This window comes from Varroa destructor, unplaced genomic scaffold, assembly GCF_002443255.2.
Source record: "Varroa destructor unplaced genomic scaffold, Vdes_3.0 BEIS01000002.1, whole genome shotgun sequence".
NCBI classification, from domain to species: domain Eukaryota; kingdom Metazoa; phylum Arthropoda; class Arachnida; order Mesostigmata; family Varroidae; genus Varroa; species Varroa destructor.
In genome coordinates this window covers 58,066,755-58,090,633 of record NW_019211455.1, presented here as the reverse complement: position 1 = coordinate 58,090,633, position 23,879 = coordinate 58,066,755, and the positions used below count along the sequence as shown (strand labels likewise).

At 40.6% G+C, this 23,879-nt stretch overlaps 1 protein-coding gene across 3 annotated transcripts in view; it reads right to left on the bottom strand.

The window, feature by feature from the left end:
- Positions 1 to 23,879, bottom strand: part of LOC111244189 (uncharacterized) — a 141,201-nt gene that overhangs the window by 62,816 nt on the left and 54,506 nt on the right. The window lies entirely within an intron of this gene.

Below are 23,879 nucleotides of genomic sequence, written 5' to 3'. Positions count from 1 at the left end.
GGCATGTAAAAAATACACAACAACAATGTAACAAATCTTCCTCACTGCTGGCTTCGGTATAGATAGTTTTCTTTTACATTATGGAATTATTAGAGCAATTTGGCTCGACATACTATCTTCAAATAAAATAATCCTAAACTTGTCGCGTAGATGTATGTATAAGTTTATGATCGTTGTTAGCATGGAAATCAGCTTGTTATTTGCGTCACGTAGTGCTTTTAACACCGGCCAATGGACAACCCCCTAACGCGACCATAACTAGATATAAGGGAGCCTGTATATTTAAGAGTATACCATTTAGGGGCACTATAAGCGACATTAGTTTACTGCCATTATTTAATTAATCATATGCGATGTCTGGGCGCAACGGTACTTTGTTAGGTTGTATCCATTCGACAGACACATCTTTCAGCGATCTACTGTTTTCGTGAATGATATAGCCAAAAGAAGCCACTCTATCATTGTGACAACTCGTACGTCCCACCAATGAAACAGCCGTCTATTGCCGTAATGTTAATTACTGGACACTTTCCAATGACAAGCGGTAAAAGGACAACTGTTAATAAAGGTCTTTTCCTTTTTACTGCTATTACTACTCGTTTATATTTACTATACATTTATCTGTGCCATTGTGGAGAAGAAAGTCAAGAAACACGAGGTTTACCAAGATAGTTGCTAGTTAAAGGCGATCGCGTTATACATCTCAAGACAGTAAACTTTGAAACGTAGTTTTGCCGTGAAAGATGTTTTGTTTGAAAGATCTGTTATGGATTTTTTCGATCATTATCTTATACAATAATTGGCCTCTAATATCTAGGAACTGTGACTTATGTGCGGAGTGGATTTGGGTATACGTATTACTAGACACAAATATTCCTTTACTTTCTATCGTGCATCGAACAGATGACGAAGCCTACGCTAGCAGTAGTGGTCGGTTATGCGCGAGACGCTATTTCTTTTGCGAGCAGGAAACCTTCGTCTTTGAAGAACCGTTGAAGGTCCACTGAAGCTTCAACATTCTCTAATACTGATTTGGTAAAAGCTCTGGATATGGCAACCATTTCATAAAGTTCGGCGTCGTAACTTTTACGAATGGGAACCCAACAGGATATAAGCAGATGATAGAAACGTGTTCATAGTTCTTAATGCAGATCATATAAAAGCGTAAAATATGCTACTTTTTCAAAACATACAGCGCTATAAAATGATAATTTTCATAAGCCAGTCACCTCTGATTTATAAACATGATCACCTGTGTTATTGTTAGATGATTGCCCCATGATTTGGAACATTACAAGGACATGGCGTATTTAGTAATGGGCGTCGACGTTTCACAGAATTCGCTTGCTACTGTCCATCTTCGCGAATATTCATCAAAGCTGTCACCGTGTCCTTTCTGACCTTTTGCTTCCCCATGTCCCGCCCCAAGTCCCCATGATCTTAACGGCCTCCTTTACATATTAACAGAACGGTTTGTCTATTCGTTGTGACGGCTACCTGCACAGCCACGGCGATCACCATTGGCAACGAGCAAAAGAAAAGCGCGGAAGCATAAAGAAATCGAAGAAGCCGAGTCATTGTATGCGTTACGGTGTTTGGCACAGCGGTCATCCTTTGCTTGCTTGTATTGTCGTCGCCGACATTGGTCCGTTGACGAGATGAGTGGCATTGTTGGGCTTATCTCTAATTAATAGCGTCTCAGATTCATTCGGCAGAGACTATTGTTACGTTCAAAGCGACTGCAATCGTCCGAGCATTGTAAGCGGTAAATTATAATCTAACTATCCTAAAGAGTGGAGCTCATGTAGCGATAGGCAATAGTTAACAGTCGTCTGATCAGAGTGGTTATGGTACAGCATATATATATATATATATATATATGTGAATACGGTAATAAACACGGAAGCAGTGGTAGGGGTAGATGTAACAGCAGCTATAGTACAAGAACTGAACGTATCGTTGTTCTGTTTGCGATTGCCCAGTTTAGATGTAAGAAGCACAAAAGCGACTTAAGCGGCTGGCTGGTCGACGCTGCTCCCGCGGGCAGGGGCAGCAAAGGTAACCGTTCTCGCTGTCGAGTTTGTGCTTATTTCGACGAGCTGCCATTATTGAATGGCAGCGAGAAAATCGGCCGTGGCTGCCTTCGTTGGGGCCGCCACTGCTGCGACTGGTGATGGTACCCCCGTTGTTGTACGGTGTCAGCAGAATGAAAGCGCCTCTGAAACGCACGAAATGCACTTATACAGTGCACCCGATAAGCAACCGGCGACTACCGGCAACGATCGGGTCTGATCCCACTAACGTAGACAGTGATAGGTCGAGCCAAGTGTGGATATTGAACTGATCGAATCAGATCACTTTAGAACCGAAAAAGAAAAGACGCAAGAGCGGACGCTGAGAGGAACGTACGTCAACAACATTTACTACACTACAACGAAAATGACGATGGTAACAACGAGCCGTAGGAGGTCCCTTTACGTTAGCCTGTTCTTTCTATATCTCGGGCGCTTTGCGCTCTTCTATTGACTTGCAACGTACGCAGCGGCCGCCTTTGTTATAACGAAAATTATAGAGATCGCATTTACAGCTGGTTGCATTATCGCGCTTGAGCGCCGATGATTTATTCGACCGAAGACTAGTTATTTGCAACGGCGTATAGTATGTAGCCATTTTGCATAGTGAATGTGAGCATACACAGCCAGAATACACGAGCAGGATCATGGTCTTCCGTCATTATCGTGGACGGTGCAGCAATCTTTGATTCGCTCAACTATCAACGAGCGATGTGATCGGCTGATCGATCGGATCGATTTACTTCTAACCACAGATCGGGCAGACCTGCGATGTAACGACGCATCAGCGGAAAGCCAAGACACCGAACGTAGTTCTTTTAGGACCACATAACTTTTGCCATTTTGAAATATGTTGTGTCTGATATGCAAAACGGTGCGATACGGCTGTTCTAGTCTACTGGAGATCTTAGGTGCGTATTAAGCTAATTAATGACTATTTCTTTCGACTAGATTAATGGTCGAACTCTACAGCAGATTTTACCTCGGAGACCTTACAAAATCTATAAGCTAATAACGAGACAAAGAGCTGATATTATATCTATTAGCAGATGCTTCAGGATGGACGCGTACGGTACGTACGTAAGTACCTGTAGATGTGCCTTACTTTATAACCAGCCTTTGTTGCCTTCAAGAATCGACTCGGTCTTCGTTAACAGATGACCAACCTGTTGCCATAAGCTACGGAACGCGCCTATTCGGGTAAGCAATTTAGTAATTTCACTGATAGTAACTCAGAGAAAATCGAAAAGTATGCCAATGTGCATATACATCCCTAGTCCATCAACCGTATACGTAAAAGTACTGGGGTCGCCCGCGTATAACAACTAAATGATAACAAAGACATTTGACTGAATTTGCCTCTGACGGAACAGTTCCATCGTCCGTCCATTTATTGTGAACTCTATTAATTCTATCATGAAAACAAAAGCTCTTCATTATTATTTCGATGCATCAGAAGATGAAGTCGTTGATTGATAACTGATTTCGCTGTTGGCAGACGCTCCTTTTGTGGCTGTCCCATAAAAAAACCGGGCAAACCGTTATAATATGTCATCACATACTATTGACTGTACACGTCCGCATATAATTTAATCACTTGATAACATGTCATCATGATATGATCAAATCTAGACACACGCATATAAATATTAGATAGGAGGGCTCTGATGATATGAGCAATAAAAGGGGCAATTCTAGAATGAAACGTCAGAAGCAAGCAGAAAAAGTGACAAATAGAAAAATTATTATTATCCATACTCTATATTACTATCACTTCACTGTCAACGAAAGCAGCCGAGTGAGATAGAGAGGCAAAGACATGATAGAATAACAAAATACAAATAACAAAAACATCGGCACGCCTAGCTCAGTCTGATGTGATACGACATGAACTATTATCGTTTAAACAATTGCGCCAAAAAGTGTTTTTGTTGCGAAGCTGCCTCAAGACACGAACGGACGACAAACGTGTCGAATTGGGGGTCTAAATTGACTAGCGTATTGTAAATGGGCCAAAATGATAACCTCTCTGTCAGGAGGACATAACATAGCTATTTAACGACGACAATTAAGCTGGTGATAATACTGAATATCGAATAATTAAATTCGGCAAACGGTAGAAACACATCTAAATTGATAGTATGCCACATAGAAGCAATGCTACCTGCTCACGCCGCCGTCGACCACCATACTGACCCGGCAATTGGCCAAGTGTTAGTATGAATGTGGCTCGCTAAGATGGTAGCCATTTCTTTGTGTTCATGGCAAAAGTAGCATGAGAAGCTTTCTGTACAAGCCACGTTGATTTGACCAAGTAGGCATTGGCTTTATCGCTCGTTGTGTCATAGACAAATAACGTTAAAGCAAAAAAAAAAACATGGGAAGTCTGCCTTGTAGTGTTCTGTCGACAACAGCACTAGTGCATACTGATAAAATGGTGTACCTGTCGTGTGGGTGTGTACTCTATACATCTCTCGAAACTGTCGAAAACCTGGAAATGGCTTGCTCCATAGTAGAGATTAATGTTAATAGAACCGGGATGCACGCCTTTTTTTTTTTTTTTTTTACCTAACAACATTATCTGTTTCCTTGTTGGGATAGATTTTTTTTTTTTTTTTTTTTTTTTTGCGAAATTATGCACTACTTAACACTATATGCAGTGGCGTTGGCGTTGTTTTTATAATAGCAAAAATAAATATCTTCGATCGGTTTTGAATACTTAACACGCGCACAATGAGTGATCGCAATCTTTCCTCATTTACAACGAAGAATTGAGTGAGATATAGGTGAAAATGCAGAAGAACATTGTCGATGGGTTGACATTGTGTTCGTGATATGGTCGTTATTATCCGTATCTGGTTTTATTTTCTATGAAGTTATCGTACTGCAAGCGATTCTCTCAAAATATGTACCGTGTTCAAATGCTAATGGGCCAAGTTCACGTATTTTTTGTCACCTTTAGCTATCTACACGCGTTCGCATCATCGTAGTGATCATCGAGGCTGCGCCAGTGGTAGCAAGCCATAATTGCTACAATATAACGTATTTCTGCCCCGAAATTATAGCCCAATTTTAAGGCACCGCAGTATTTTACCGCTAGTTTCAGCCGGCTGGTGTTGTCATTTAGCCCAAGCACATACACGTCGTCACTTTGTACCAGTCCCGTTTTGCGCCAGCGACGGCAATTGTGTCGGCTCTACTCGTTATTAACGAATCGTTCTTGTATTATATATTGTCAGTAACAATTTTCAGTGGTCTTTACCACTTGTTTGCTTATGCTGATTTGACTGTTTATTATGTAAAATAGCATCAATAACACTGGTGTCTACGGCAACGATGAATGGTTATCCTGTCGACAACGAGGGGGGTAGTAAGGGGCCACTGCGAATAGTCAAAAGCTGAGCTGTTTTTTGACATCTTTTCGGTTGGCGTGTGTTTGTTAATATGCTTTGGTCCCAGAATAGTGTAACGGTTTCCATATTAGAGCTCGTACGTTACTTTTAGCGGTCATGTTGCCGTAGTTCAATGTGAGTGGTTAGTTGGAAATATTTGGTCGTGGCTGTTACCAACGTAAATGCTGGAGCTGTTCTTGCTTATGTGATCGCTGCGATCAACGTTAGAAATGTTGACGTTGCCCCCACTCACCCCCGGATAACCGCTAAGCCATGGAGCGACACGCAGAGCTACGTTTGTACTGACATTAACCGCACCACCGACCGCAATAATGTCGTTGTATGTAACAACTTCACCGGCGCGCAACTTCGGTGCTCGTGTTGACGCTACTGTAAAATCTGCGTCACGTCATAACAACAGCAATGAAGAATAGTGGCAATCAAGACGGCAATAATAGTAGAGACTTGACATCGGCTTTCGTACGAATCTGGAGTATTTAAACAATTACATAACTCTAGTTACAAATCACGGCTACTAGTTTTTCGTTTGAGCTGAGGCTGCAACTGAAATCGTCGTTCCTTATAGTCACATCGTCACTATGCGCAAAACAGAATAAGAAATGAAGACTTAAAGCTGTATCGTAATTTGCCATTTTTACGAAATAGACCCATTCAAGATGTTACGGATGTCCAAATCATCAACTCTATATGAAAACTCGGGATGAAAATAAATGACAATGCACTGTTAGGGTCTGGAATCTAGAAAGGTTCAGCGTAACAAATCCACAAGGTACTCGATATAGCGATATATATATATATATATATATATTATCATTAACCTCGAAAAACGTTTCGTAGGAACTTCAGGGAATTTTGTAGAATTTACGTCGGCGACTCTGCTTATTTACAGTGTGTACCAGATTTTTCCTAGAATTTGAACACCAGGCCAAGAGGCTATTTCATTTCGTTTTAGTCAGTAGCAATAGAAAAGTTGAGCCAAGCAAAGTGTCGATTTTCGGCTAGTCCAAAATCACAGTGATGTTTGGCTTCCGTATTATAGGAGTTTCGAAAATATTCCCATCTACTGTAGCCCGCTCGTCAATCTCAAGTAGTAACAACAGAATGAGCAGCAAAAATTTAGAAGTCTACAATCGCTGCCCCACTTCCGTCTCAGGCACTCGTCGTTTGCTTACGATAGCTAACCAAATAGCACTTGATAAGGCCCGCCTGATGCTCTCCATTAAACGCTTACCACATGGGACACTGGAGGAAAAGGTTGGAAATTTCACCGACATTTGTTTCTGGCGCTACACAACAAAAGGTCTTCCGACAAATTCGAAAAACATTTTTATCTAATATCGAATAAGTTCCGCAAAGCTTCGTTTACTATTTCACCAAAACAACTTTTCACGATTAATTGCGAAAGTGCATTAATACACACTAATTCGATTATATACTCGATTATATATTATAGAACTAGATTTCAATATCTACATGCTGGCAATTTAGAAGTGGTAATTATTTGGAATCGAAAAAGACGAGAGGAAAATTATCATAGACTTCCGGCCTACTTACTTACAAATAATGTATCCATGTACTGATGATCAAATGACGTCAGCTATTTCTTATTGTTTAATGCCATCATTGATTCTTCACTCATGGTAATATTAACACATTGAAATGCTAGAAAAACACCCCTGGCGTTAATTACTATATACACTTGAAACGTTTGTGAGCAAGTGTGCTAAAAGATAAATTTATGGAGAGATCATGCGCTTCTACGAAGCGCATATATCTCATACAATTATTTGAATAGGTACCGCCAATTTTCGGAGAAAACTACACAGTAGCAATTCCAATGTGCACCATTAATCTGTATGTGTGTTATTAGGAAATCGTTGCTGGTCTCTATGTTTGTTGGGCTCATCCTAAGCCGTAGCAGGCCGACACTAGTAGATTCATTTAATGGCCATAATAATGATGATCTAGCAACGATTTTGCCTTTTTCATCATCTCCCATGATGCGGTGGTGATCTTCGTACTGGCCGTTCTACGCGACGCTATTAGAATTAGAGCTCCGGTAGAGCATCCGTGGCACCAGCAACGCCAGTAGCCTACGCTAGTAGTGCTGTGATGTTTGTACACAGCAACTGCGTTCCGTCGACTGTTTCGCCTGTCTATGCATATCTATATGTGCATGCGCGTATTCGGTGACAAATATTTGTCGTAAATTACGGACCACCCTGCATCCGTTTACCGGTTTCATTGGCAGGCTTTCCCCTTTGGTCATCATCATTGTTAGAATATTGAGCTACGAACTCGTGTTGTGGTGGCACATGTCATCGTCGTCGTCGTCGTCGACAGCAACAGCATCAGCCATAAGTAGTAGTGTTCACGATGTCTGTGGCCGCTCATTTTCATGCCATGCTGCGCTGGGCTTTTAATGTATTAACGTTGTCCACGTCGTAATGCCCCGGATTGTCCTCTTCCGGAGCCCCGGGTCTAGTAGCGACGGTGATGCATTTACATATAGTAAATACAACAGCTGGGCGAGGGTGAATGTCGTTGTTGCAGCTCAGAAGGTACGCGGCAGTAGGTATTGCCATCAAGCCACTCTACTCGTCCCCCACTGGGGTGTTCGAGCCGCTAGACAGTACTGGCGCTGGCCGTTGCTGTTGCAGCCGTCTGTGTCGCTGCCGTTGCGGGCTTCGGTGGATGCTGTAGCTCAGCGTATCAACATTAGCTGCAAAGGCAGTTGCAGAAGAAGCACAAGCTGACGGCCGAACGAGTAGCTTGTAGCATCCCAACACCGTTTATGACCCTTTTGATATTGATACTTGCGAATGAATCAACGGACCACGGGCCGAACAACATTGCGAGCGATTGATGGCCAAAATCCTGTCCCGTCCCCCCCTCCACCCCTGAGGCTTTCCTAGTCGCCCCTCTATTTGACGCGCTCCTTCCAGCTCTGTAACGACGATTCAATATGGTTAGTCGCAGCCCTTATTATATACGATTTTCACCAACGGCATCTGACGACGATCACGGTGATGCCGTGCCCATAAAGTGCATGAACGAACCATCGTAGTGGCAGGAGCGACCTAACACATTAACTATCGCACACAGTATGACAGTGGCAAACCGTAACAGCAGCAGCGACTATAGATACGGGAGAAAAACCGAAAACCCTTCAGGGGGCTTGACTCTTATTATCATCAGCGATCATCGACCGGTGCTAGACGCAACACTGGGATCGGGTGAAAATTTTAGCCGGAATAGCGAAACAGCCGCTCAACATCTCAAACTTGCCCGCCATGATCCACTCACGATAATAATAATAACAACAACAACATATCGGAAGCATTAATGATGGTTATTGTTTGAAAGATCCTTTTTAGACTGTTGGTGAGACGCGTTTCTCTACGAACCAAAGATGTCCTCGTAAAGCATGCTTTCAACTGGATATTTCGGCTAATTAAAAGTTCAACACATCAACTTACAACGTGGCGTTTAGCACCATGGCACCTTATATATAATAAAGTATGACTGTAGCCCAACTGGCTGCCATCTATAGATACATATAGTATTTGCAAACACAGGGGACGAACGGAGCGCCTAGCAATAAAATATTACGCACATCTAACTATACCGTCCATCGTTACGCACCAAAGTATCAGTAATAGTAGTCTAAGTGACTGAGCTGCTGAAGATCCTCTTCTGATAAATGCTCATTTTTCAGTTTTTTCTTCATACGAGATCTGTAATTATCTGCGCTGGTTTTTATAAATAGAGGCCGCTTTTCATTGAATGATCCAATGAAAACCTTTATTTTGGCTTACGATTGCTTGCTACTTAAATTGCATAAACATGATATACTGCTAGCGTTTACTTGATCTTTTGTCAAACATACTTAACGCTATGAGAATGCTAGAAATGTTTGTTTATAATAATAATTATCATTATTGATTCAAATACGCATTCTCTCATACAGTTTGCGTGCAGCGTAAAAATGAATGATAATAATTATCATATAGTTCTTTCCTCTTCCCTTTTTTAGACTTTTTGCCTGATCGCTTGCTTTGATATATTATAGCTATATTTGCGACAAGTGTTATGCTACGATGTGAGTCTCCGAACGAACGTTATCAAACAAAAATCAAGACAGTTCCAGACGACGAATAAGTCTAGCTTGGTTTAAGTTCCAGCAAAAACTAGAAAAAAAACTTCGCCGAATTTTTGCATTGGTAATAGAGATATTTAACGGAGCGCCTTGCTAATGACCCCCTAAAGTGACCTAAGATACCATTTATAAATATTTACGCAGCGTCTGCTTGATTAAAGCAGACTTCTGAGCTGTACTATCGTCAGCTTTGTCAAGGGAATTAGCATAATTAACGTTCTTAAGCGCTGGCACAAGTGTTGTACAACTAGTCTTATGTCGACTTCTTCAAGCCAGCGGGGACCTACACAGGATCATTGACACTTGCTTACCGCGGGGTAGCCTTGTTTTAAAGGATGATCATATACAGTATCCGGAAGTCCCTGCACAGCTTATCCAGAATGGGCTATTACCAAATCGATAAATTTGTGCATTTCGTTTCGTTTGTGTCGCCGTTTATAACAAGGGACACTAACTTGCTTTACTTTACCGGAAGTGGTTTGCTTCTCGATGTTGGTTGTTATGGGCTACAAATTAGAAAGGGAAAACTCATAGCCGAGCCTGTGGCGCTAGTGTGGAACAGTGCCGATACAAAAACTATAGCGAGATGTGGATCATCCAGTTCAAGAACTTTGACTAAAGAGTGGGTAGCTTACTTGTTTTAATTTCTACGTTAACAAACAGATCGAGTTTTGCCGAATCAGAGCTACGAAAAAGTGTAAATTTCATCGTTGACGAAGCAATTGCCCAGCACAAAAACACAAATCTATAAGGTAACTAGTAATTAACACTGATCTACAAAATGGCCTCCTAACGTTCTTCTATCTTCTGCATTACAAGGTGCTTTCCCAGATGGGTTTTACTTGGTAAGGTAGGACAGTGTTTCATAGTGGGTCGTTTCGAAATGTATTATAAAGAGTAAGGTTCGATTTTTAGGAATAGGCAGTTTCAAGTTACTTTCCTTTTGGCAATATCCAGGGCATACTGCAAAGATGTCAACGTACGTAGCTCGCCCTTGTATCTTGCTAGGAATATTTTTTGGTACATGTCACATATGGGATCCTTCCCCCTAGTAACCACCATGACATTTATTCGAATCATGATTGCTCAAACGGTGACGGGAAAAATCCGTTTGCTAGTTGTACACTCCAGTATGTGGTATACTGTTCACAGTGACGACCGTAATGTATTCTATCTAAACGGTCTCTCCCTATCATTATATATTATCCCAATCAATATGGGCGCATGGAAAATAAAAGTATAAATAAAATAAAATACAATGGAAATGGTAAACTTGCGTCCAAATTCTGTTCAGCGGATTTTCCGTTGCATGATGTTTACCTTTTTACCATTTTACTATTTTATCAACATAAAATACGTCGATATTTAAATATGCTCCTTAGTCGCCACGGGAGACTGCCATTTTCCGTAGATCCTCCTCTGGTGTGTTGCTCTACTCTTATTTTAATCGTGCGTCAGATCGGATTTGCTGCTGCTGTGACAAGAATTGGCGTTTTCGTTCACCTTTATTTATATATGCTTCCTGCAATGTTGGCCATCTTGTATTTCAGATGAGTGGTTTGTGATCTAACAATGCTATTGGTCTCCGCATCTGGTTGACTAGGATGAGACGATTGTTCGCGTTGTTTCTTTGTGATAAATATTGTTGTTGTCATATTTTCCAACCTGATTCCCACCAGCGATCTTGTAGACTTTTGTGTATATGTCTTAAGGTGGAGCTTCAACTTGAAGAACAGGAGAAGTGGCACGTGCTTGAATCAGAAAATTTTAGGACATCAGCTCTGTGTCTTTCATTTTTCAATCGGCACGTCCTATTGTAAACGAAAGTATCGACGTCATTTGCTTTTTTTTTTTATACAAATATAAGCTGACTGTTATAATTACCAGGTTCGAGCCTGAGCGTAAACACGCGTTGATCGTTCACGAAGAACTCAAGCAGCATAACAGTAGGAAAGCCGATGCATGCTTGTATAGCTATGATCGCATTCCCTGCTGCCCTGTCCAGCCAAAATGCTCGTACTGACAAGTTAAGCCAGACTGATCGATGCTATCGTAAATGAGTCAAGGTTTTAGATGAGCTACGTCATACTAGCGATATGTCCGCAAACTGATTGTTTTTTTTTTTTTTTTTTTTTAGCTAAATGGCTTTAGCGGCACATAGGTAAATTAAGTTTAAAAATTTAGATTTGCTAGTAGTAGATCTGCTAGAACCATTGAAATTCCTTTATTCATACTTGAGGTAGGATGATTGGAAGATTAGTGAGATTTCTGCAACGCTTCGCTATATTTTTACAATTTTACACACATAAGATGCCTAGGCCTATAAAAAAATTTGTGCTCTTTATTGTCAAAATGCGTTATCGGCAGCAATGCCCCAAAGCCGCTTTTATTCTGAAATTTCAAAGTGAAAGGTGCGTTCTATATAGAAATCGATCAATTACGGAAAAGGTTGATGAAATTATTGCGAAAATTGACCAAGATTTGCTATGCTATCGTCAAGGATGACTCATCACCAAATAGCTTTAAAGTATTTTTGCAAAAAGAAATTATATCTGGAATTGACGCAGAACAGTTTAAATTTGTGAAGCCTTACAGAAAGGCGAACAGATTGAACCATTTCTGAAACCCTTCATCACGAATGATGAAAAGTCGATCATATACGCAAATGGTGTGCAAACGAAAGAAGTGAAAAAAAAAAAAAAAAAAAAAACCTACTATGTTTTGCAGTTTGTAGGATAATCCAGCCTAATGCCTGATACTATGTGATTAATAGGATTCGAAAGGAATTGTATATATGTTGAAATAACTGATTCGGACCTTTACAGTCAACAACTAACAAGATTACAGTAAGTCATGGAAAAATCAACCGAAATAGAAAGGGTGTCGTTTCATAGCTGCCCAGAAAAGGACTAAGAGGGAACATGGATGGGAATGATGGGGACGTAAAGGATGAATCCGCTGTATAGTTGCACCATCGGACTATCTATCATCTGTTTCGGTCTATGCAGATCACCCATAGTGGTATTAATTTAATTCCAATGGAGGGATGCAAAATCACCTGTCACAACTTTTCACTCAGAAATCACGAAAGTTGTACAGTGATTTATAGTGGAACTAAGGTGACAAAAGGTCGAACAAAGGTCGAACTGGCGCATATTCAGTTTGGATATATTATTTCTAAACATGGAAAATATTTGCTCAAATGGCCCACTTCAATAATGTTGGTATTATCCTAGAGATATTCGTGTTTTCTCACCTTAATATATCTCTTATAATTGCGAGCGGAGCAATAAGATGTTATTGCTCCGCTCGCAATTTAATTATTCTCGCAATTAAATATGCAGAAAAGAAAAAAAAAAGAGCTTTATACCTGAATGCTAGCTTTGCTTTAGGACTACAAAAGCAATTCCCGCATCATTGACTGACGACATAAAACTTAGAATATAGTAACATAGAAATCATAGGAAAGTTTCCTTCTCTAGCGAATACAATAGGATGGCGCGAAAGTAAAGGCTTAGCCCTCGTGTTCTTGCAGTAATGTCTAAAAGACGCCAAACTGATTTACAATTAAATGTTTGCTTATCACATTTTATTAAATATATGAGCATATGGGAGTCACAGTGGCCACCAAATATTGTGTAGATTGATCATTGTTGGCCACACGTAGCCTTGCAACGCTGTTCCGATCCTGGTTAGCTCCCTTCCCCTAAATGTCTGCATTAGCGTGCCATGATACGTTCACAATCATATTTTCCTTAAAGTGTACCTTTCTCTTCAGTCGTCTCCCACTCCAGCAAAGCTAACGGACAATGGCAATCCGACGCACGTTGGCGAAAAAAAAAATTATTTCTAGTTCCTCGATTGTCAAGTGGCGGCAGGCCAATAAAAAAATGTAGGACTTACCTATAGCAAGAAGAATCGGCATAGAAAAATCAATCTTTGATCCCAATAGCGATGCACTGGGAAGCTCTAAGGCATTACAGTGCATTGTACGTGAAGGTCAACGCAATACCGCCATGAATCATGATACCTAACCTAACCACCGCCGGCGCCGCAATCAGACTCGTTGTTCCGCTCTGAGGAATTGTTTTGGATTATTTGGTGTCGCTTGCGCCAGCTAGCTTCCTCCCGATAAGCCGCAAATGACATAACGGACAGACTGTCCAATAACAGTAGTATTTAGCTAACATAATACGACGTGCGCATAGAAAACAAGTCGTTCAATGTCAATGTTACAAACGATAAACACTGTCCAGGCATATAAAAGAAATTGTACATTAAGAGCACGTAGACACGCACGGAGATATTGTATGGATGGTAGTATTGGACTAAATACATCGTCCGGCCATTCATTAGAAGACATCTGACAGCCGCAGCGCTCAGGTCTGGAAACAGAGATTTCAGTCGGGCTTATCGTTTCATTTTCAGAAGCTGATCGTTTGTTGACGATGGCAAAACGTATCGATCGAGTTCAGATCGATTAACCGCAATTTCACTAGAAAGGTGTTTTTTTTTTTTTTCTCTTCCTTATCGTCGTCGTCATCTCACCAGTGACGTTGTTTCCCATCATACGGCACGCTGACAACGACGTTCCGAATTCTCCACGCATTACGCGCGCTGCTTGCTAAACACATGATGAGAGTGGTGACACGAGATGAATTTTTTCATCATTATTTCGACTGCGCCTGCCGTTGCTGCCGACACTAACATCGACAATGAAGCAACTATAGCATTAGCAATGTCGCCAGAGTTGTTTCAGGTCCATTGCAAAATGCTCCGCATTATATAGGACATGGAACTGTGGGCTAGATTAGGCCGAACACTCAGCCAGGCGAACCGTGCCTACGAGATGATTTATGATCGTTGACATAGATTTCAGACACTGTCTGGAAGTTTGGTACGACTACTTAACATAGGCAACGGAGTCTGGATAATTCAACATGGCAAAATAGAAAACGAAGAGTATACAAATAGCAGTAATACGAAGAACGTAGTTCGTCATTCGGGTCGTACAACTTGTAAGATCATCCACTGCCATATGTTGAAAGCTACTGAGAATATGACAGAACTATTATAGCCCATTTCACACGAAAGCAGCTTGATCTACGTATTTAGAGAATGATACGACTTGTCGCTTGATCATTGTCCAACTCATCTGTAAATGATGGTTAAAACACGTATATGTATACTATATTAGCTAACTTGAAAATGTTCTAACATTTTGCACAATGAAACATCGGATATGCCCCATCTGGCTATAAAGCCTCTTATAGTTGGTGACCATGATGGTAGGTTATAAGTTAAATTTCATTGCAGTTTGTTGTAAATAATAAAATAAATGTACTTAAACTTACTCATCGCATTTTTTATTGGTTTTTGTTAACCGAGTCACATTATCGTTGTTGACAACGGTACTTTATTGTAAGAAATTTTCCATACAATATATTTACAATATAGCAGTTATACATCGAATAACGTGCCAACTAAAGGACAAAACTCTTTAGCGCAACGCGAAAATGTTTTTTATACAGCCAATACTTTCGTAAAAATATTTTCTTTTTTTTTTTCTTTATAAAAATAGCTATTATATCTATTATTCCTTGGTGTATTGACAGAAATTTTCAGAAAAGATTCCTTCATTTGTCGAGCGTTAATATTCTACTACACGCTACGTTGAATAGCAGCAGGTCGTGTATAAACCAAATAAATTTAAACAAAACGTCCACATATATATATATGTGTATACATATATGCGTATATATATATATATATATATATATATATATATATGAAAGCTAGTATGAGGATGTGTGTCTCTATGAAATTTATTTTAAAGAATAGTTAAAAACTACGGAAAAACCGCCCTATATGACCGTGTCTAAATATTGTTCCCGCGGCTTCAATGGCGTCTGCAACTGAAAAATATAAACACTTTGAAAAACCGTTTTCTGTTTGATAGTCTCGCAGTTACTCTTAACATGGAACAAAAGCTTTACATGAAAACATATGGCCTTGGAAATTTCGAGTCGAGTCCATCCTTTTTTAGCGCACTTTTTGAATATATATTTACCTAGTCATTTATATATGTGGTAAGGTGCAGTGAACCACAGAGACGCTGAATTCCCAACCATATCCTGAAAATCCATCCAGAATAACTCCAACGCCATTATATGAGAAGCATGTACGTTTATTAGTGGTGACACCGGAATTGGGCAATGACACTGTTTTCTATTTGCAGCCGTGCGTGAAATGTTTTTATTATATGAATCTACGTATATCACCGTAAACGGACAGTGACGTTTCCGCTTAAACGTAGCCGCAATATCTAATCCGCATTATTAGAAGCATCTTCTTGGTTCCGCAATAGCTACGCCGATAGGGGCGGTCGTAGAGATTCACCCGTTATTACCAACAATGCAGGATTTGGAATCACCGAAATCCTGGCAACGGTCCTTGTTGCCATCGGCTGCTGAATGACTGGGGATTAAAGAAAGCGACATCCGCGTCCCATCAGGCCCCTTAATCGATTTTTAGTGTTTGTGGGGAGAACGGGATCCGGGAAGAAACCTTTGCCATCTCCCTTTTAACCGGCAACAATAAAAGTTTTACTGGAAAATAGAAATTCTCCTCAATGACAATATGTAATACCAAAAGAGGGGCAAAAATGCAGTGTTGCTCGCGCGCGATCTAGATGTTGCTGCTGGTGTTGTTTTGTTAATCTCATTACTGTTGTTTGTCTTAAGTCTAGGCAAAAAACGATCGTCACGAAATTGCGCTCGATATTTTAGCGCTCTCTGTACCGCATCTGCCGTTTCATCGACGGTGACAGTGAGAGCAATGACAACAACAGCAGTACGATGTTTTTGTAAAGAAAAAAAAAATAGAAAAATTCCCTTCGGTGATCGAGGTAATGACGAACAGGAGCGCTTTGATTTGTGCAAGGATGTAATTGACCACAGGCAGAAAGACGACTACCAGGAAATAGATGTTTTTGGACAAATTTTCTATCATTTATATCCACAATGTATCTGTTCCAGCATAATTGAATTTGCTGTTAACACGACAATGACGCTACTACGGTCATCACTGCCGCTACCACCGACAGGAACAAATAAGGGCAAAAAAAAGGAGATAAGGATGGCGAGGTTTCGAAGATATCAAAGAAAAACGCGAGCAACGGATCGGAAAACGACTCGGCGCGTGCAAATTCAATTTACGCGGATCGTTGATGGAAATTGATGTGAGTGATTCATTTAGGTTGAGAGCTTTTAGACAACGGGAGAATCGGCACGTGTTCCGACGTAACGTTCTGGTAATAGTAGATATTAGCTCTGCATAGATACAAACATAATGACTTTAGGAACTTAGGAGCACAAGGGTCGGAATCATTCTTCACAGGGTAGGCCGTTTAAATGATGAAGCCTTTTGTCATTTGACTAGATTATTAGCAAAGTCTTATGAATGGCAGTTAAAACCACGACACTCGACGAACGTTATTTTACGCGTTGCATGGACTTACTAGATGCATGATCAGCACCAAGTATCTTGGAGGGATAGCTAAATTTATGTGACTACCATTGGCAAAATAGATTGAGCGTTTAACTAAAAATCGAACGATCGGTTATTGGACATCTTGCACAGATAGGCGCGAAATGGTGTTTGCCATCTATCTCACTATTGTGATCTACGTCAACGTCGAGAACGACGACGAGGGGCCCTGATAAATCTTCCAGTAAGCTCGATGAACTGCTGTTCAACGATTCGGCGCTTGGTGACATACGCCGGCACGCTATTAAATCGAAAAAAAAAAAAACCCAACTAAGAAATTACATTCATTCGCTTTGCAACGCGTGACGCACGCCACAAAGCAACCAATCACTGCACCCTGTGTCGAAGAGAGGCAAAATAGCTTTCAACATCTGACAACCATATAATAACTTGGCCTAGAGCCTTCCGTCGGCAAGTGAAGATGCCACCATCGATGATGACTGTTATAGTCAAAAACGTTGCCAAACGGTCGTCGACTATACTGTTCATATTGCAGTTTAATGACACCTTGAAAATAGCAATAATTACTACATCGTAATATTTAGCGGAATAAGTTGCTTTCTATTGAGAGCCTTACAAATTTTGAGAGGGCAAAGACTTTGTTGAGCTAGGAAAGTATCCGTTAGTAATAGCTGCGATCCTAACATCGTTGGGTGGCAACGTTTTTTCCTGTTCTGATAGTGTGCTACTAGCTTTCATGCGTTATTTGCTTTAATAGTTAATAGCTATTTCCATAGCTGCTGAGCAACAGGCCGAATGACCAGAAGAAGGTAAGTAAAGATGGCAAAGAAGAAGTATATGGCCGTGCTCCAAATATACGTCGAACGATTGATACTTTTCAACCTACGTAATTACTTGATCAACACAAAATTCACCGATATATTGACCTTTGGGCCGCTGGAGCTGGCATCCGGCCAGGTAGTCTCGGTGATATCTATAAGAAGTCCAGAAATTATTTAAGGAATATATAATTGTTTTTATTAGCAAAGTCCCGTTGTGTAGTCATAAGTTGCCACTCAGTTTTTTCGAAAACGCTACCTATAGTGACAGAGTTGATGAGTGACTATTTTCCGTTACTAATACGTTGGCAGCGAGACATTGTAGCCCGAGCAAAGTTAATGGGTTTCTCACTCGATCACTTTTAGACAAATGGGTAAACTATCGGCAGGTGATGGCTCAGTAAAAACCTTAACTGACACATATTGTATATGGCTCTAACAATAATCTAATTTATTTAAAAAAACATTTTATCGCATATCATTTGATCGTTTAAGTTACTCCTCTCTAGTGTATAGTAACCAACCACTTATTTGGTTGTTCCAATTATTAATGTGCTTATTATTAGAACGGTAGCACACACGAGCCAACTTTCCTGCTACCTGAGCATCTAAGAATACAGCCATACTTGTTCTACTGGACCCGCCGGGCTGCAATGCCATCCATCGTATTATGATTTGTGATCGATTTCCCAAATGTCCCATACTCAGATACGCTCCGGCGGTAGAATGTTGAACAACAGAAGGCGCCGTCTTTTTGTGTGGTCTGTCGAACACGAGGTAAAAAAAAAGTGGGCTAAACTCCATTCAGTGATGATAAATTACGTGCTAGTAGATACGTTTGTACACAAGCAAACCATGGTTTTCGTATACCTAAGTAAAATACTGATATTCTATAATGACATGATGATTTAAAGGTTCAACTTTTGCCGATCTAGAGACTCTCGATTGTCACCTGTGTATCATTATTACCATTCGAAAGCAGCAGAGCTTCGATTTCGACTAGTTCTTCGTAGTATTTTTGGTGGCATTTAAAGGGCTCGTATCTATACATGATAGTGCTATTTGAACGAATTGCCAGCCCGTTATCTCTTCATGTCTCGTGATTTCGGAGTGGAAAGCTATATATATGATGTTGGTTACAGTCTACTAAGGAGATCGGACGAACTGTAAATGTGAAAGGTATCGGATCTGAAATCCGACACATGAGATCTATACACCCATCAAATCCACAAGGAAAGCGTACCAATCGAATTAAACGATAGGCTTAATGAAGGCCCCCCAGTTATGATAACGTACTGCATCGCCCTAATATACAATAATAATGTATATGTTCGATATTTTTAGATAAAAATACATGTCACTTTTTCATGTTGACAATCACAGTAATTGTTATTATCGTAAAAATTTCAAATATACATCCCGGAGGATTTTTCGTATAATGCACGACAACTGTGACTGACTTTGAATTCACCCGAGGAGATCTTACTGCCAACTGAATACTATGCAACTACTAGCCAACTAAAATAGTTTAGCACAAAAATACTAATAATTTAGCGGTCGTGATCATGATTCCACCGTCAAGGAAAATTCTATTCAAACGAACGATACCTAGCTAACAGCGATACCATTATAGTAGGCTACTTCAAGTGAATCTAGCATACCTTGAAATTAGATAACTTTTACTAGCAGATAGAATTTGGCTGACAAATAGGTGTCTCGACACCTGTGAATGAAGACCAATTAAGCTTCCCCCCGGAGAAATGAGTTCAGAAGAAACGCATCCGTTAGCTTTGAGCATCAACGCTCAATGGCCAAGGCTACAGCGCTGCAGAAATTCATCGAAGGTTAGTGAATATATTAGGCAAGAATAGTAATACGTGAGTGATGCAAACGTGTCAAACACGGAGACCGAAGACCAGCAGGAAGGTAATCAGGATCCGAAGGGGAAAAACACATTGCCACTATCGAGGGGCTTTTCGCGAAAGCAGACCTTGGAGTCTAAAAACACCATTGGTAAAAACCGACATTTCACATGTTATGTGTTGCAGAACTATAACCCAAATGCTGAAAAAACGGAAAGTGAGTAAGAAATGGGATTGTGTAATTCCAGGCGTGTGATGTATTGCAGGTGCAATCTGCAAAATTTCAATCAACAAAAAACCCACTTGGAGCACACAGGACATCGGAAGGTCGAGTAGCTTCAGTGGAACGAATATACAGAAAGCCAAGACGAGAACACGCAAGCCGCTTGCCTGATCAGCAAAAAAAAAACTTACAACATCCGTGACATTTACGGATTGCATAATGGTAGCATAGGAGAAATTCTTCAAAGAACTAACTACGATTTTACAAGGCGATTCACTGGATCCCGTCGCGGCAGGTGGGCCTGTCAGGACACCCTGCGAACCAAAAAGACAAAAAAGGACGTTGAGCGCAGGTTCAGCGTAACGCATATTCAATGTATAAGTGCCCATTGAACATGCATGAGCTTCCTAAAGGTCATCTGTATGAAAACCAGTTTTGCACCGGAATTCAAGACAAGCATTGATAACCGCGAGGTTGCGAGATAGCCCTGATACAAGTGTTAACACGGGAATGCTATTGCGACGGCTTTGCAATCAAAAACGTTCACTCGACTTCGGGTGCGTGCTGTACAGGAGATTCTGCGGAAAGTCTCCCTTGTGGTATTTTTAGGGGAGGTTAAAGAGAGACATGCAGACGCACGCGAGCGATACCGGCCTACGTGTATCTAGTGTAACAATCCCAATGCAGATAGATGCTAAACGAAACATCATTGTCCATCAGAGCCGTTAAAGAATTCTGACGAGCCAGTGACTGTGATAGCCTCGAAGAGCAACGCCTTTATTTGTCCTTACACCAAACGGAACATAAAATGGATCGCTAAACCAATCGAGCTGCTAAGATGTGTGCCTGACATCAAACACTAAAGCAAAATAATAACGAATAAGGCATTGTTTTTTGTATAATACGTAGCGGCTGTCCGATGTAAAATCGTCGTTGATACCAGTGTGCCAAAGCTCCAGCTCCGCTTCCCTTCTCACAGTGCTTCAAACATTAATTGGGATAAACAGGAACTTACAGCTGATTATGCATATGATCAAAATGATCCGAATCTACGAAAAATGGAGTAAGTAATCTGCTGCAAGAACATAACAAGCCCTTTTTGAATACTTTCAGTTACGAGGTTCTTATTATATAACCTCGCCTATCCTGAAGTATTTCGGCTGCTGTCTGACTTTAATATAATAATACTTTAAAAAGCTGAATAAAAATTATTTCTATTGATAGAAGATCAAATACTTTAAACGGCGAACACAATCGTTTCTCAATTAATTTAATACATCTTTATTAATAGAATTTTTCCAGCATTTTATTACTTTTTCCGGCACTTTATCTTTCCACCAAGTGTCTGTGTGTCCGTCAAATATCTAGCGCAGCTGTAGACGTACAAATTTATCTGTAGGTCTTACTTCTGACGGTATTTGTATCTATTCGTACGCATAGCAGAGATTCAATTTTATTCAGATCGTTCTTGTCGCAGTTCTGCAAGAAGCTCTAGAATACGCAATTGAATATATATAGAACTAGTAAGATTGGTAAATATAATAGTTTGGTTCTTATGTTTCGGATGACCGCTGACTCCGTGACGTTTATGCTGCCCGTTCAGTTGGTTTCAAATGTACATATATTTGAGATAGAAGAAAAACGGTGCAAAATTTAATGGACAAACTGCCTATCGGGGCCAGCAATGATCGAAGCCCCCTTCAGCCTTGCCGGGTATTTTAACTCTACGCTTTATCGCTAGACACTTTTCGAAACCGCTGTAGTCAGAAAGACGGACAGCTCCAGAGTTGTCTGTATCTCGGTCTCAGATTGTAGTTGCTTCATTGTTTACGTCCGATCGCCGTTGGAAAGATTTCCTGATGGAAATTTTCAGAAAATTCAAAATTTATTTCAGTCACTACAACTGCTTCCAACGCCACGAGCCGAAGTTGCATTGACTCCAGAATCTAAATCGGAGTCGACCGAGTCCGTTTGTGTCAGTTGCAAAAATCCGTTAGATCTTCTTTCTCCCAACATAGTCAAATTATAATATCGTTCAACGGTGCATCTGTAATAGACTTTAGGGATTTCAGTCTTCGAATCGTTGAGTGGCTTGTTCAGTTCAACAATCCAGATTTAATGAGACTAAATAGTGGCTGACGAATGGCACGTGATACATATTCCGTAGAGAATTAGTCGTTCGGACGCTTCATTGTTGTTATCCAAATACTAGTAGGGGTAATAATAATAATAACAACTGACGTACCGTCTATAGTCAGTAACGTGAATATAAAACGGCACATATCTCTCATTGAAGTTAGCTGTGTCACACTCGTCGCCGTCATCGTTGTCTTCGTTGCTAGTGGCACCAGTGGCCGGGGCAACAAACAGAAGCACGAAAACCGAAAGCGAACAGGTAGACATACGCTAGTATAAGCGCTATTACAACCGTCGTTTCCTGCGTTACTGCCAAGTCCAGGAACAGACGGCGCGCATAATAGTGGTAAGCAAATGCTGATCGGAATTTAGGGGCAGACATTGTATAAGAACTTCGTATACAGGTAAATGTGCACATAAAACCCTTCTGATGGCCGTTTTACTCTTGCCGAACTACCTGTACATTTGTTTGCCAGCATTTCCTGAAATAATCCAGCGGTGTCGAAGTACCCGTTACTAATGTGTGGAAAAGCAGGACCGCTTTATGCATACGGCCGTCTGACTCTCACATTTTCAGTTAGGGTGAGCCAACTCATTAATCACGATCCTTTGCCACATTTTCACACCAAAACATTCTTCCATTCGGCTGGTTGACAACCTTTTGGCAAGCTGTGCGTTTCTTAATAACGTACGTAACTTATTCGATTATTTGTTTTATGAAAATTGTTATTACAAAGTTATCGGTGTAGATGAAGCCATAGGCAGAGCTGACCAAGCTTCCCATTGTGCACGCCAATTTGGAATACAGTTGTCTCAGAACGGACGACGCCGGTAAGATTGTCTGACAAAATTTAAATTCAGGCTGGTAAAGCCAAGCACTTTATGCACTTATCAGTCATACCCACAGGATGCACTGATTAATTCATAGAACCGGCAGGCGTATTGCTGTAGTTGTATGCGTACACTTTAAACGAAGCACACCTGACTGAGGCATGCCTCTATACTACATATACCAGTCTGTATACATTGTGCACTATCCTGCTTGTGTATTTTTGCACGAACTTGCACGATTCATCTAGACAACAATAGCGTGGTCAAAATATAGTATAGCTCTTGAATTGACGAAAATTGCCAAAAGCATTGCGTGTCGGCGATAGATATCTCGGTCAACATAGGCAAGCAGGCAGGCTTTCGTGTTTTTGTGAATCGCCGCGTCGCGTGGGAGTGGTAATCTGCTATCAAGATGTGCTATAAAACTATACATTATGGCGATTTCTGCGCTATACAAACGCTTGGACACAATTATTGCTTGAATCAAGCCAACAACAGCATCGCTGCTACTACCCCAGTCCAGTTAAGCTGAAAACAGAACGATCACAAATCGCATTAGGACAAAGTGACTGTCATCCATCTTAGACAGTTAATGAGAGTAAAATAACTGTGTTTTTGAGATATCGTACGTTTTGTGTATGTGAACGTTTGCCTCTGTGTATGTGAATTAGAATTTAAGGTAGAGCATCAGTCTGAGTGGGATTTGGTTTAAAAGCGTCATTTATTCTAATATCTTACAAGCTGACACTCATACGAAATTTTTCTTCTTTCGAGTACGAAAGATAGAACCTTTTGCGCAGTGATGAGACAGAGTTTCAGCATTCAGTACGTTAGAAAGTCAAAAAAAAACTAGAGT